A 15,513-nucleotide genomic window follows, 5' to 3' on the forward strand; every position below is an offset into this window, starting at 1 on the left:
AGGTCATCTAGTCCAGTCCCCTGCACTCAATATTATCTAGACCATCCCTGAGAGTTGTTTGGGGATTTTTAAGAGCAGGTTGAACAATGACGGAGATTCCACCACCTCCCTAGGTAATTTATTCCAGCGCTTAACCACTCTTGACAGTTAGGAAGTTTTTCCTAATGTCCAAGCTAAACCGCCCTTGCTGCAATTTAAGCCCATTGCTTCTTGTCCTGTCCTCAGAGGTTAAGAAGAACAATTCTTCTCCCTCCTCCTTGTAACAATCTTTTATGTACTTGAAAACTGTGATCACGTCCCTCCCACTTTCTTCTCTTCTTCAGACTAAACAAACCCAGTTTTTTCAGTCTTCCCTCATAGGTCGTGTTTTCTAGACGTTTAAACATTTTTGTTGCTCTCAGCCTCAGTCCAAGTGTTTAATATATAGGGCAACACCTTCTCCCATCATCCTACCTTTCCTTTAAGTGTAAACTCCCACGTTCCCTTCCCTGGGAGCTGGCTTGGGATGAGAATTTACAGATGGCCTTGTGGGCCCACGGTAACTCTGAAGGAGACCGTCAGCCATACCTGGCCATGGCATTTCCTGCTCCTCTTCTTCACATCCCGCAAGAGAGGTGGCTCCAATGACAAGGCCGTGACTGTCCAGATCATGCTGCATCGTGATCTTTAGCGATAGCGAGTCCATCAACACTTGCTTCCTAGACTGTCTCCAAGACCTCCCATTCCCTGCCCCAGAACTGTTCATTTGTATTTTCCAGCAGATGGTGTAAATCATCAGCGCTCCATTCATTTCAGTGGCTCTGTGACAATGTAAGGATCTGGCCCATGGCTTGCAATGGAGCTCTGCTGACTTACCCCCACTGGGGACCTGGTTTAATATGATTAACTCACTGGACATCTGAACTGGCATTTTGACCATTTGCGCGTGAGAGGTGCTGGACCAGGACCTTAAAGGGCAAGTAACATAATATTTAAGGGTAAAATCTTGTAGCATGTGTGTGGATCAGGGCCCTCTTCTGGGTGAAATCAAACTGCTCAGCGACTAATGGAGCTAGCATCCTTTACCATAGCTTCTTAGTGCTGATGAGGGCTACCAGATGAATGTATGCTGGACTAGTTCTCATGGGATGCTGTTGCCAGTTAGATGCACAGAAGAAGCCATTTGCAGTGCACAATGATGGGAAGTTGTCCTGGTCCTGCAAAACCCAAGAGCAATGTGGCATCTTCTCCAGCCCCATCTATTGGCACTGTATTTATTAACCAACTACACTTCCACAGACCTCTCTCTCGTCGAGCACTCTTGTAGCGCAGCCCTTCAGAAATACGTCAGCAACCTGCCCCCCCTTGCAGTGAATGACAGCCTCATCTCCGTTCCCATTTCTTATCCTACATGTTAGAGAATATTCTAGCAGCGCTCACTGGTCGCTGAAACAATGGATAGCTGTAAAGTTTCCTGCAGGGGCTCTCTGACTCTGAACTGCAGCGCATTTGCCCAGCATATCGGGGCTAACACTTTGCAATCAAACAAAAGCGTAGCATGAAGTGATTGGTTTGTCTAACGGCGAGGCCAGCGCTTTGTTCCAGAGGTCAGCGCTATGATTTAAGCCAAACTCTCTGTGCCATAATGGAGATGAAGGATGCCCTTTTCATCACTCTCAGATTGCCTGCCAACTCGCCTGCAATAATAACTAATAATAAATCTACACCCCCTCCATGATTTCCTTCCTTCTGCCGGAGCAGCCAGGGAAGAAACCCCAATCCAAGCCCACCTGGGGGAAAGCTGTGGCAAGAACGCAGTGCTCAAAGCATCTCTGACCTGGCAGGCCAGCAGTCCCTGCCGTCTCCTTTGATACAAAAACGTTGTTGATGGATAGTGCGAAAGAGGAAAATACAATAGAACACGTAGGTAGTTGCATTACTCCAGATCTATCCCTGCTGCTTTGATTCTGGATTCAATCAGACCCTTTTTCTCTCTCTCCCTCCTCTCTGGGCTTTCTCTGTCTTTCATTCTCTTGGAGTGACGACGTGGGAATTTTCTGAATGATTTGCGTGGCAGTGACTTGCATGACTTGGGATTGCTGCCCAGTGAGTGCGAAAGAGGTAGAATGATCCTGAACCAGAGCAGGAGACAGGCAGTGGGTTACAGAACTGTCTGGGCGGGAATGAATGGGTCGTTAAAGGGCTGCCTTTGAAACGGACCCACACCAATGGAGGATCTGAAAAACAGTGGGAGCCCTAAGGACTCCAGCAGGTGGAACATGTGACTTCAGGGGGCTCTGCCAGAGGAAATCTGTGGGTGGAAAGGGGCCAAGTGGCTGGGCTAAGAGCTGGCCTTTGGACGGACTTAGCTGTTCTCACTGGGGACACAAATGGATCCCACGACAGCTTGGCTGGGTGGGGCACTGGTTTGGCCTGGTGGACTATGTCCACTTTGCTTCTCTGTGCTAACCCAGGCACTTCCCAATGCTGAGTTCCAGGGAACCCTGCTCTGTTTGGAAAAGGCTGCCTGGTATCACCGCAAATCTTTGCCGCGCTGCGTTGGCCCCTGAGGAGGGTGTCTGACCAGGAGTCTGTCTCAGTTGGACTCACTGGCTCCAGCTCATGGAGGAGGCTCTGTCTCAGTGGTGTTGGAGCTCTGTGGCCTATGGGACAGTGGGATCGGCGCACTGAAGGGGGACGGTTTAAAAGCTGGATTCTTTTCTCAAAGGTGAAACATCCTCCAGCGTGTGGCCGGCAGTGCCCAGGGACCTGCGGCCCCCTGGACAAGAGTGGGGAGGGGGCTGCAGGCAGTGGAGATGCTCAGAACATTTTCAACGCAACAGTTATGTGGGAACGTGGCAGTTTGACGGGGCGGGGGGGCGGTTTGCAGGAAAAAGTTGAAACGTTTTGACTAATTTTATGAAAATGTTATTTTAATATCATATTTATATAGCATGAAATGCTGGTTCCTGACAGCTCAAGTAGTAACGCTTCAGGGCCTGAGTCTCCATTGCCCGCACCCAGTGCAAAGTGAGTGTGAAACACTAGCGAATCGGAATGGTGGCACCTCACTCCCACTTTGCACTGGTGTCAGTGGCTACAAGAGGTGCAGGGAATGGCGGAGTAGACGACCCGTCCGTGCCTTTCAGCTCTTCCCTTGTAACACTCTGGTTCCATCTCGTCACTTCCCCTTTCCCACAAGCCCTCTGCAAAGTGATCCCAACCCGTGTTGCACTTTCCACTCCCACGCACAGTTTTTTACACGAGTGCCCCGTTAGAGCGCAGCGATGGTTAGAAATAAAACAGCCCTTACGTCCCAGCTCGTGGATTGCTCTCACTCCACCTGCAGTGGTGGAAATTCAGAAGTGTTGAGGGAAGGGGGAGTAAAGATGCAAAAGAGGAAGTAATTAGCCCTGTTACTTGAAGCAAGAGATTACACAGCCATGCAAAGCAGCCAGCGATTTCCAGGGGTGCCTTGGGAAACTGGCCACACTCAACAGCTCACTAATTCCCTGGTGCTGCCCTTCGCCGAGATGCTTAGCTACTAAACAGCTTTGCAGATAACCGTGGGGCGCTTGAGTGGATCACAGCTCCAATGAGGGGAGAGGGATAATTGTAGGCTCTGGGCCAGACCCCTGCCTGCACCGGCAGGGGGAAATGTTCTGTATGTCTGACGGGACTCGCTCCCTGTGCTGCATGTCTTTTGGGGTCATACTAGTTTGCAGGGCTTTTCCCTTTCTGCTGTCACAATCTCCCCTCCGGGAGGATTTTCCTTGCACCCAGGAGTCAATTTAGCCCTATATTTTGGGATGGAGGGGACTAGGGATTTGCTCCCTTCTGTATGCACAAGACCCCAAGTCACCCCTTCTCTCACTAGCATCTCAATGTACCACATTAGGGCCTGGATTCCACCACGCCTTGCCAGTGAGAGCAGAAACTGCATGTTGGCACCAGCAAGGTGACGCACCGCGCCTGGCTCTCTGCACTGAGGCCTTGGCTATGCTGGGAAAGCCGCACCAGCTTACCTGAGCCAATTCCTAGGGTTGCCAACCCTCCATGTTTGGCCGGGAGTCTCCCGGAATCGGGATCCATCTTGCAGAGGTTACTGAAGCCAAACCAGGAGATTTTAGGCCGCTAAAAGTCTGGCGGCACAGCGGGGCTAAGGCAGACTCCCTGCTCCAGCCCCCTCCCACACCAAACTCCCTCTTGGAGCCCATGCCTCAAACCCCCTCCTGCACCCCAAGCCCCTGCCCCAGCCCGGAGCCCCCTCCCACTCCCAAACTCCCTGCCCCAGCCCCCTCCCACACCAAACTCCCTCTTGGAGCCCATGCCTCAAACCCCCTCCTGCACCCCAAGCCCCTGCCCCAGCCCTGAGCCCCCTCCCACACCCAAACTCCCTGCCCCAGCCCTGTGCAAGTGAGTGACGGTGGGGGAGAGCAAGTGATGGAGGGACAGGGGCTTGGGGAAGGGGTGGGACAGGGTGGTGGAACAAGGGTGTTTGAGTTTGTGCAATTAGATAGTTGGCCACCCTATCAATTCTGAATCCTAGATAAACTGGTGCAAACCCTACTATTCCTGGCTCTGTCAGAGGGCATTGGGCAAGTCACTTTCTATTCTGTGCCTCTGTTTCCCTTTTGCCGCTTAAATGATAAGCTCTTTAGGGCACAGCCTGTCTGTCTCTGACTATCTGTATGTATGGTCCCAACTGCAGTGGGGCTCTGCTCTCGGTGCAGGGCCCGTTGGTGCGACTAAGGGTGGGATGAAAGGAAATCCAAAGCTCAGCAGGTGCATCACCAAGGTAGGTGGATGTGCTGAGATCCAGAAAGCCCTGCGTGGAGAGTGAAGGGGGTAGATATTGAATGCAGTGGTGCAGAGTTACCCTTTTAGGGTCTGATTCCAACCCTCTGAGTTTTTTGGATCAGGTCTTCAGTTGTTAGGCAAACTCCTATGGAGAAGAAAGGAAGTCAGGATCTGGCCCTGAATGTCGGCTCCACAGATATTCTCTGAACTGTGTGATTCTGTATTTCAAATACACTAGGGACCAGATCTGCAGGCCCAGCGAAGTCAGGCACTTGGAGGGGACAAACAGACCGATGGACACACACACAATGTGAAGTCTCTGGAGCTACGCCGATTTACCCCAGCTGAGGATCTGGCCCTCTTTCTGTCTCGTGGAGGGCACAGCTCATAACGAACGGCAGCTGGATAAGTAGATCAGCACAACAAGGTTGTAACTTTGCAGCTGCCACAGTTTAATTAGCCACAACACGTGAAGCATTGTGCAGCAGTCAAGGTCACTGTCTCAGCTCTGTGGGGTGCAAACATTGTATCCCCAAGTGGAAATGCTTCTGGATCAATTATAAAGAATACAGACAGGCAACACATTTGCACTAGGCAGCCAAAATAGCAGGGTCAGTTGGCGCAGGGATTTAGAAGCCTTGAAATATCACCTGGCAGTGCCTCTGGCTTCTCCTCACTGAGAAATGGGCAGTTTCCATTTGCACTCCATCCGTGAAGTAATAATCACTCGAGCTGGTTGGAACCCAGTGACAGGCTTGCAGTGAAAAACACTTGACGTTTTTTCAAAATAAAAGAAGTTTCGATGCAACTTATAAGAGTCATAGAACTTGAAAAACTTTGCAGCCGAAACACAAGCTGCTCTAACATCATCATTTTGGTGTTTCCATGGCAACTTCCATCTGAGGATCTCAAAGCTCTTTGCAAACGGGATTGTGATTTTTTTTTTCCGCCCCAGCAGAGAGCAGTTGCTCGATTCCATTGAAGTCAGTGGAGCTGCTCTGGTGAGAAGTGGCACAACAGTGGGAGATAGAGGCTCACAATCTGGCCTGAAGTAATCCTCACACCCTTTACCCACTTGCTGAGGTTTGGGATTGTCATCGCCTGTGCTTTACATATGGGTAAACTGAGGCACAGATGTCAAGGCTAACTACTTGAAAAGTGGTCCCTGATTTTTGGAGTGCCTCCATTTGTGAGTACCTGGTTTAGGGAGAAGGGTCAGGCTTGTTGTAAAGGAACTGGATTGGGAATCAAAAGATCTGGATTCCGTTCCCTGTCTGCCATTGCCACTAGGAGCAGCTCCCACAGTCTATTTCCCATCCGTCATAGCACAGGTGTTGGGAAGTTAAATCCGTAGTCTGTGGTCATGGGCACTATAGAAACCTCACTAATGAAACTTGAGACACCCTGGGCCTGATTGTCAGAGGTTCTCAGTGCTAACCGCTCCCATTGGCTGTTGTAATTAACTGCTAGCCTGTCGGCGTCTGGCCAGGACCAAAGCCAGACCCGCTTCTCTCTTGGCAGGGTCCTCTGGCTCTTCCCAAACTCCCCTGGATGTGGCAGGCGCGGGCCTGTTGTCTTTTGCTCATTGGCAACCGCCACTTCATCGATGTGCCGCTTGGCTCCAGCCCGGCACTCACGCAGGCTCGAGAGCGGCGGTAGTTGTCTGAGGAGAAGGTTCCTGGGCAGCTGTCTACGTTGGCATCGAAGACGGGTCCCAGCGGGAGGCAGACCTGGAAAAGGGAATTAAGGGAAGGGCTGGTAGGGGATGTACCAGCTTCGGTACCTTTGATACAGACTGGATCCAGCCTGATCCCATCCCAAACTGCTAGCCATGGTCCCTGGGACCATCGGTGCTTTCTCTGTCAGCAATCCCAGAAAAAACAGTCTGGTTAAGGGTCCTTCCCTCCAGTCCCCACATTACCATCATGTATATCTCACTGCCTCACCACAGAGATGGGAATATTGTCAGAGTCCTAGCAACAGAAGTGGCTTCCAATCATAGAATATCAGGGTTGGAAGGGACCTCAGGAGGAATCTAGTCCAACCCCCGGCTCAAAGCAGGACCAATCCCCAACTAAATCGTCCCAGCCAGGGCTTTGTCAAGCCGGGCATTTAAAAACCTCTAAGGATGGAGATTCCACCACCTCCCTAGGGAACCTATTCCAGTGCTTCACCACCCTCCTAGTGAAATAGTGTTTCCTAATATCCAACCTAAACCTCCCCCACTGCAACTTGAGACCATTACTCCTTCTTCTGTCATCTGCCACCACTGAGAACAGTCTAGATCCATCCTCTTTGGAACCCCCTTTCAGGTAGCTGAAAGCAGCTATCAAATCCCCCCTCATTCTTCTCTTCTGCAGACTAAACAATCCCAGTTCCGTCAGCCTCTCCTCGTAAGTCATGTGCTCCAGCTCCCTCATCATTTTTGTTGCCCTCCGCTGGACTCTTTCCAATGTTTCCACATCCTTTTTGTAGTGTGGGGCCCAAAACTGGACACAGTACTCCAGATGAGGCCTCAGCAATGCCAAATAGAGGGGAATGATCACCTCTCACGATCTGCTGGCAATGCCCCTACTTATACAGCCCAAAATGCCGTTAGCCTTCTTGGCAACAAGGGCACACTGTTGACTCATATCCAGCTTCTCATCCACTGTAACCCCTAGGTCCTTTTCTGCAGAACTGCTATTTAGCCACTCAGTCCCTAGTCTGTAGCAGTGCATGGGATTCTTCCGTCCTAAATGCAGGACTCTGCACTTGTCCTTGTTGAACCTCATCAGATTTCTTTTGGCCCAATCCTCTTATTTGTCTAGGTCCCTCTGTATCCTATCCCTACCCTCCAGCATATCTACCACTCCTCCCAATTTAGTGTCATCTGCAAACTTGCTGAGGGTGCAGTCCACACCATCCTCCAGATCGTTAATGAAGATATTGAACAAAACCGGCCCCAGGGCCGACTCTTGCGGCACTCCACTTGATACCGGCTGCCAACTAGACCTGGAGCCATTGATCACAACCTGTTGAGCCCGACGATCTAACCAGCTTTCCATCCACCTTATAGTCCATTCATCCAGCCCATGCTTCTTTAACTTGCTGGCAAGAATACTGTGGGCAAGAATCCTTTGCAGAATGTAAAACCACCAGGACTAATTCTCAGTTACTCCAGCCCTGTGCTTAGGACAGTGTCTCAGCACTTCACAGTCGGTCCCGTATTTATCCCCAGGGCACCCCAGTGAGGCAGGCCAGTGCGGTTACCTTCCTTTTCCAATGGGGAGCTCAGGCCAGTGAGACTAAGGGCACATCTACGCAGCAAAATAAAAATCTGCCCCAGTGAAGTCTCAGAGCCCAGGGCAGCTGACAAGGGCACGGAGGACTTGCACTGCAGGGCTGAATATAGCAGTGTAGATGTCTGCGCTCAGGCTGGAGGCCGGACTCTGAGACCCGAACCCAGGTTTCCAGGCTTAGGCTCCAGATCAAGAGTCTATGTGGCTGTTTTGAGCCCCGCAGCACAAGCCTGAGTCAGAGCCTGACATGGGCTGAGGGTATAGAACTGGAGTGTCTGGCTAATACCCAAGCCACTGGACCACCCTCCAGGTCCTTCCTAAATCTGCAAGGGAAGGGAATGGCTCTGTCTTGCGCTACGTGTTATCATTTATATCAGTTTGACGTCAGTGCAAAACCCCATGGGTCAGTTCCGTAGCTGGTGTAAATTGGCATCACATCCTTGGATCATAGTGTTGCTCTTGGCCGGAGTGCTTAGTTGCACAGGTCAGTGCTACCCGGCTCTCTTCTGACTGGCTGATTGTAACCAATGGAGCTACTCTGATTTACACCAGCTGAGGATTGGACCTTCCCATCCTGATCTGGTAGCATTTTACACCCATTCTGCATAGGTGTAACTACTGGGTCCATAAGTTCTAGTCCTGCTCAGGACTTCTTCTGTGGGTTATCTTGGTGGGATAACTCACTCATTCTGTGCCTCAATTTACCCATCAGAAACTTGGGGATAATAATGTTCACCCACCTCCTAGGGGATTCGGAAGCCTCACGTGATTCATGCTGGGACTTCAACCTGAGATTCTTGGATGAACAATGCTACATAAATGCAAAGTGTTATTAATATTTCATGTTGCAGTGCAAATGTGCTAACGGGGCTTGTTACGGGAAGATAAAGTGATGCCATTAATACACCTCCCGCTGGGTTCTGGTGGCAGCAGTGAAGGGAGCGGTTGTAGCGATTGATGGAATGGCTCATGAGTGTGGACAGAAATGAGGAAAGAGGCTCCTCTTTACTTTCTGGTTGTCCCCACTCCTGCAGCCGCAGCCCAGATGCAGAACGATGCAGCCCAGATCTCCCCACAGGCGTGACGGTTGCACAGGTCACCATCACGAGCTACCACTCCCGTAAGCAAAGACATAGTACAGCGCATTGATGTTAACAGTGTAGCTCTATCAGGCAAGAGCAGCTGAGTCAATAGACCTGATTCTCCACTGATGTGGGTGTAAATCAGGGGTTGCTCCATTGAAGTCAAGGGGGCTATATCCTCAGTGGGTGTAAATCAGCATAGGGTCATTGGTTTCAATCAGATTTACACCAGCTGAGGATCTGGCCCTTGTTCCCTAAGCCTTTCCCTGCTGCGTCCCCCTTGCCAGAGCCTTTCACTGACACGTGGCTGCAGCTTGCTGTTCACTGGGGCGGGTAGCTGCATGTATTCTGCCCAGCGCCGTGGTGTCGTGTGTAGATGCAGCCTTACTCGGCTCAAGCCCAGAGCAGCTTCTAAAGGAGATGCTGTTGTTTTTTTTTCACAGTCTGCCCAGCGTCTGCACAGGAACTTGGCTTGATGCAACTACAGGGACTCCATAGGAAGCTCCCTTGCCAGCAAGATTAAATACACAAAATCTCCATTGGAGAAAAAAAGACATTTGGGATGAAATCCTGCCCCCGTTGGTGTCCGACCAGTCGCTGAGGGGTCAGAGAGAGACTCCTCTGATGGGCAGGTTAGCCCAGAACAACAGGATTTCTTGCACCATTCACTGAAGCAGCTGCTGCCAACCACTGCCTGGGTACTGGGCTAGGTGCCCCCACAGGCGGATCCAGTGTGGGAATTCCTATCTTCTGCTATTCCCAAGCACTAACTATGTGGTTACTGCCATCTCCAGTGGCGTTGCTACATAGAAACGTCTCTGGAAATACAAGTGACCACACTGAGACTTCTGTGCCCAGCTCTGTGGTGCTCAGTAGCAAAGCACCCACATGAACCGCCTAGAGCCCAGGGAAAATCCACTGCACCAGGAGGAACCAAGCACCGCCTCAACTGACCACCCTGCTCCCCGACTCTTCCACCGCTCACCACGAGGCCTCAAGCTGGGCACTCCAGCCACTAGAAACGTAGTGCGCACTCACATATAGACCTGTCCTCTGGTGTGAAGCCTCTACACAGTGAGCTAAAATGCAGAGGTTTGCTTTTTTAAGAGGCTGCAATACACGAAAATGCCAGTGATGAGGGATAAGTAGGTAAGTGAGTGGTATGGGGATGGATAGAAAGGGGGATGGATGGGTGTGTACGGGGATGGATGGGTATGGAGATGGATGGATGAAGGGGTGTGTACGGGGATGGATGGATGGGTATGGAGATGGATAGATGAAGGGGTGTGTACGGGGATGGATGGATGGGTGGGTGGGTCTGGATGGGGATGGATGGGGGTAAATAGAAATATGACCTCTTAGAATTACCAAGTCCCCTGTCCAGCTGAGATCAGTCATGGCCCTGCAGTTCATTCACACGCTCTCAGGTAATAAAAGGCTGATACCCCAGGACAGACCTTTAGCCCCAGCCTGTGCTGCTCTCACCGTTCGATCCTGTGATGTGCACAGTGAAGATGGGGGGCGGGTGCTCAGCTGTGACCAGCGAGCCTGGGGAAGTGCTGTTGGTAGAGCGGACAGCAGGGAGCTTTCGTCTGCTGGGCGCCTGCAGCACCATCTGCTCCGGCTCTTGCTGGTTGGTTTTCAACCCTGTCTGTGGTTCAGAAGGGAGAAATGCTGGCAGAGCAGCACCTGGGTAGATAGAGATAATAGCTATAGAGTCTTCTCTGCCGAGTATCTGACAGACAGTCCGGGGCGCATCTCCATTCTGGGTTCACTCATGACAATTTCAAACAGCGGAATGCAAAAGGAAAGCAGCATGGTCATCTGCTTGTGCTCTTCATGTCTTCGAAGCGGGGTGTGTGTGCGTGTGTGTGCGTGTGTGTGTGTGTGCGTGTGTGCGTGTGTGTGTGTGTGTGTGTGTGCGTGTGTGCGTGCGTGTGTGTGTGTGTGCGTGTGTGTGTGCGCACGTGCTGGTGGGAGGCTCAGAGGGGGTCTTCACAGTCCTCCCACTTACAGCCTCCAGCCGCCCCCCAGGGGAACCCGCCTTGGAACACCAAGCACACACCTTGCTGTCAGGCACGTCTGCTGAGAGGTGGAAGGTGTATTCCACCTGGAGTCATTTGCTGATGATGGAAAAAAAAAAAAGCCCATCATCCCTGACAGCCCAGCTCCCTTCCACTGGGCCAGCTGTCAGGCACCGTCAAGAGAAGGACGGAGGGAGAAGAAAGGAAAGAAGCAGCAGAATCATCTAAGGTTCTAAGGACACCCAGGCTGGCCTCTGGGACAGGAGGCTTTGCAGGCAGGCATCTTGCTGGCCGTATCCCAGCCTGTGTGTTCAGGCTCTGTTTGAAATAATCCTGGGATTTTTGTTCCCTCATTTCGCACCCTCACCCGCCGCAGTGCCCTGCCCCTACCAGATCAAGGTCCTTGGCTTTTTTTAGTGCTGCTAGGAGCACTTGCCAAATTAACGAGCTAGGGAGGCAGCATCAGGCCTGAAATCATCTTGACAACTACATTAACCAGAGGTGCTAGGAAGTTACCATGAGGCTCCTCGTTCGTCCTGCTGTGGCCAAGCACAGGGTCTGCTTCCATTGCCTGCTGGGTTAGATCATTGTTTAACTTGCCTGCTCGAGTTTCTTTGTCTTGGTCAGCAATGCCAAGAGGCAGGTAAAACGAAGCAGCTAGGAAGCCGGCAAGGTGCAAACGTGAGATCCGGGGGAATCGTTGTACTTACAGAAATACCCCTGGGTGGGAGTGTCTTGTCAGAGTTCACAAACTAAGCAGACTCATGCCTGGCTAGTGGTTGGATGGGGAGACCGGCCTGGTGCAATGGGCAGTGGTGTTGGAGATTCCATAGGGGGCGCTCTTCCTGCTGAATCAACGCTGAGCCACTGGTGCCAGAGAGCAGGGGCTCGGCTGGTTTTTGGATGAGACATAAAACCAAGATTCGGACTCCTCAGGGTGGCTGACAATCCCGAACATTTTTTTCCCCACAAGATCTTTGGGGCGTGAACCACACTGTCCTGGCCAATTCCAAACAATCGTTATGTCTTACCTCTCTATATCCCCCTTTGCGCCTCAACTGGATGCCACTTTCTTTCTCCTTTCAGCTGTTGTGTTATGCTGGTAGAGAGCTTCTGTGCTCACAGCCAGAGGTGGCTGCACTTGTGAGGCGATTCCTTCAGCTCCAGGGCAGGGTTCTCTGCTGCCATCTGGCCCACTTCGCACTGGCCTGGTGGCACAAAGGGGCTAGAAAGCTGCTAGATCATCCCAGCTGGAAGGTCCCCCAGCAAAGGGAGTGTGGCTGAGGCTGCTTTAAAGTCCACCAGGGCTGGTAGAAAACTGGCTCCAGAAGCAGAGTTCTACAACTTGTCAATCCCTCTCGGTGATACCCAGCGGCTGTTGGCCTCTAGCTGAGCCATAGTTTGCAAAGACCTGTGGGATTCTTTGTGATGAAAGACACGGAGGAGAAGGTTCCCTGGCATTGACACTGATGATGTCAAACGAGTTACACTGGAGCAAACCCGGGGGAGTCGGACCACGTCAGCTCCATCCCTGTATCAGCCTGGCCCCATATGGAAAACTGTGCTCACTTCCTCCTCAGTTTGATGCCAGCGCAGATGGGAGCAGGAGTGGGTCGGTTCTCTGTGCTGGCCAGGGGTTGCCCAAAAGAGGCAAGTTAAACCCAGAGAGCTGCAAACGGAGCCAGTTATTTCCTCTGTTCAAGTCAGACCCCAGAACTGCCTGTCAATGAGAGGTGATCCTGGAAGGAAACCTGGATCGGAGAGCCCTCTGCTGGGAATCGGTGGCAATTCAGATCCGGATCAGAGCTTGGATCTGTGTGTGCTCTTCGGTTCAGGGGGCGCTGGAGTTTGTAGGCCACACCCCTGCTTCCCGTCATGGCTGTTGAACGCGGTAATATGAAAAAATGAGCTCCTTTGATTTAAAATTGCAGAGCTCTTCCTCGGAGCTGTCTCCAAACCACAGTCATTTACAGCAGTTTAGATTTTTCTCCACATTTTTAAAACCCAATGGAACTGCAAAGAAAAGCAGCAGTCGCTACTCAAATGATTCCAGGCCCTACCTGCATCCCCCCTAGCAGGGCACCTGATTAGGGAGACGATCAGGCAGCTTAATGACGCCTTATCGCTGCCAGTTCTTCCCTCTCCCTGCGCTCTTCCACCATGAGCTGGTTTGCACTGGTTGGCTCTGCAGTGGGGCAAGCGGCTGGAAATCATACTTTTAAATCTTACTTTTGAAATGCCCAAGGAAAGATAGCAGCCCCGTGGGCTCTTGGGGTTCCTTCACATAGATTGTAAAGCCGGAAGGGACCACAGATCATCTAAGACTGCTGCAGTAGGTGGGAATGAACCCCTGGCTTCCTGGATGGCAGATGAGAAACCTACCACTGACCCACCGCTGCAAAGGCATAGCATCATTATGAGGACTTGTCCACAATTTGAACCCAGGACCCTCTTGCACCCAAGGGAGAATCATATCCTTTGGCCAACAAGCTGCTTCCATGAGTGAAAGGGTTAATGTTTTACAAAATTGTACAGATGAGTAGTAATATATTCGTAAGAATGAAATGCCTTTGTTGTGGTTACCTGCTGCTTCTCCCCTTTGGGTTTGCACTGCTGCCCAGGGATATGCATTGAATTAATCAGGGACAGAGTTGCAGAGGGTTAAGCATGCTGCAGTGGGGTATTGCAATGGCCTTTCGCCTCTGACGCTTTCGGGGCCCATCAGATATGGGCCACGGAACTCAGGTTTGGGCTTTGCAAAAGGGTGAATTGGATTTTTAGCAGCACTAGCAAAGTCTCAGGGGATTCAGACAATAAGGTCCTAATTTGGTCTCTCGCTAGTTCAGTGGGATTTAGATCAAAAGTAAAAATGACATTGGTGTGTCCCTGTCCCTGAGCCAACTCCCCTCCCACATGAGTCGCTTGTGTATATTCGTCTGTTTTTACGTCCTGTGTGATGTTGTTGTGTGTGTAGCTGTTAAACAGCCACTGCGTTCCACACCAGAAGTGGCTGCATTTCAGGGATGGGAGAAGTAATTCATAGACACACCAGGTTTTCCAAAGAACTCGGCACCAGATTATCTAGGACTTAGCATCCGCAGTTGGGGCCCCTTTTTCCAAAAAACTCAGCTGCCTGATAGGCACCAAAACAGGGGCCAGAACTGCAGAAATGTTCAGCACCTCCCAGCTCCCGTTGTGACTCTGATGGCCAGAGTTTCCAAAGAGCTAAAATCCAGCCCCAGTTTTGGGTGCTGAGCTTTGGTGGAAAATCAAGCCCGCGGTTTGTAAATCTGTAAGTGTTCTGGGAGCTCTTGCAAAGTGACAGCTGTTATATAAAAATGGCAGAGGATGATAATAACATCGCAGCAGAGAATGGCCCAGTTAGCATCATCCTCACAGGAGCAAAGAAAGCCTGCAGGCCTGGTGACTTCAGTCAGGCCTATTACACAAAAAGCATCACTCGTTTGACTCCTCGTATAATGGGAATCTGCAAATCTTGCAGCATCTCTTGGTTTTAAAAATACTTCGGGGAAACTTCCTTCCTTGGGGAGTCAGAAAAGGGAGGGGGAGGAGTGCAGAAGACTCTTAAAGTGATTCCCCCCGGAGACAACTGAATAAAAAGAAGACCCAAAAACCTCGTGCTGCGGGCTCCCAGGGCCAGTTGCCCGTGTCGCTCCAGTGCAGTGCTGCGCCACCACCTAGTGGCTAGCAGCGGTGCATCCACAGGGTTGAACCCCTGGGGCTCCTGCCTCGGTCATTATATTTCCCTGCAAGGGATAAAACCCGGCGCGCAGGGAAAGACGCTAATGCCCGGTTGTAGCGAGGGGAGTCCGACATTGCTGAGACGTCCATGAGAAATAATTAACCATTGTCACTCATTACAAGGGGGAGGTGAAAATTCTCCACCAACTGCTGGCATGCTAGAGGATGTGATCTAAAAGGCACCTGTTCGAGAGGTGAAGCTAACCTGATCTGGAGAGACCTAGGAGAGTGACTGATTGAAACTCATTCTCGGCTACACTTCAGGCCCCTTGATGCCACGGTGGCAACCTGACGGGATGGAAATGGCCACTTGAGAATATCCCTTGCCTGAAGTCCTTCCCCGAGCCCTGCCCCAGCCCTGGTGTCGGGGGCAGAAGAGGGGCGTGGGTGGCATCTCGCAGGAGGCACAACCCAGGGGACTAGGGGCACAAAGGTGGCTTTAAAGAAGCCCCATAAAAGTGGCCTGGATTCTGGCCCTACCGTACGGCAGCATCAGGCTGCCCGGGCCCTACGCTGCAGCAGGGAATCTCTAGGGCTCTACGTGATAGAGACTCTTCCTCCTGCCCCCACCCCGGCCCCTACGCC

General features: G+C 51.5%; 1 protein-coding gene across 1 annotated transcript in view; it reads left to right on the forward strand.

Annotated features, from left to right (window-relative positions):
* The window catches only part of LOC120389229 (gap junction beta-4 protein-like), a 94,244-nt gene that overhangs the window by 66,849 nt on the left and 11,882 nt on the right, over positions 1-15,513 (forward strand). The window lies entirely within an intron of this gene.

Source organism: Mauremys reevesii, linkage group 23 (genome assembly GCF_016161935.1).
Source record: "Mauremys reevesii isolate NIE-2019 linkage group 23, ASM1616193v1, whole genome shotgun sequence".
Classification (NCBI taxonomy): domain Eukaryota; kingdom Metazoa; phylum Chordata; order Testudines; family Geoemydidae; genus Mauremys; species Mauremys reevesii.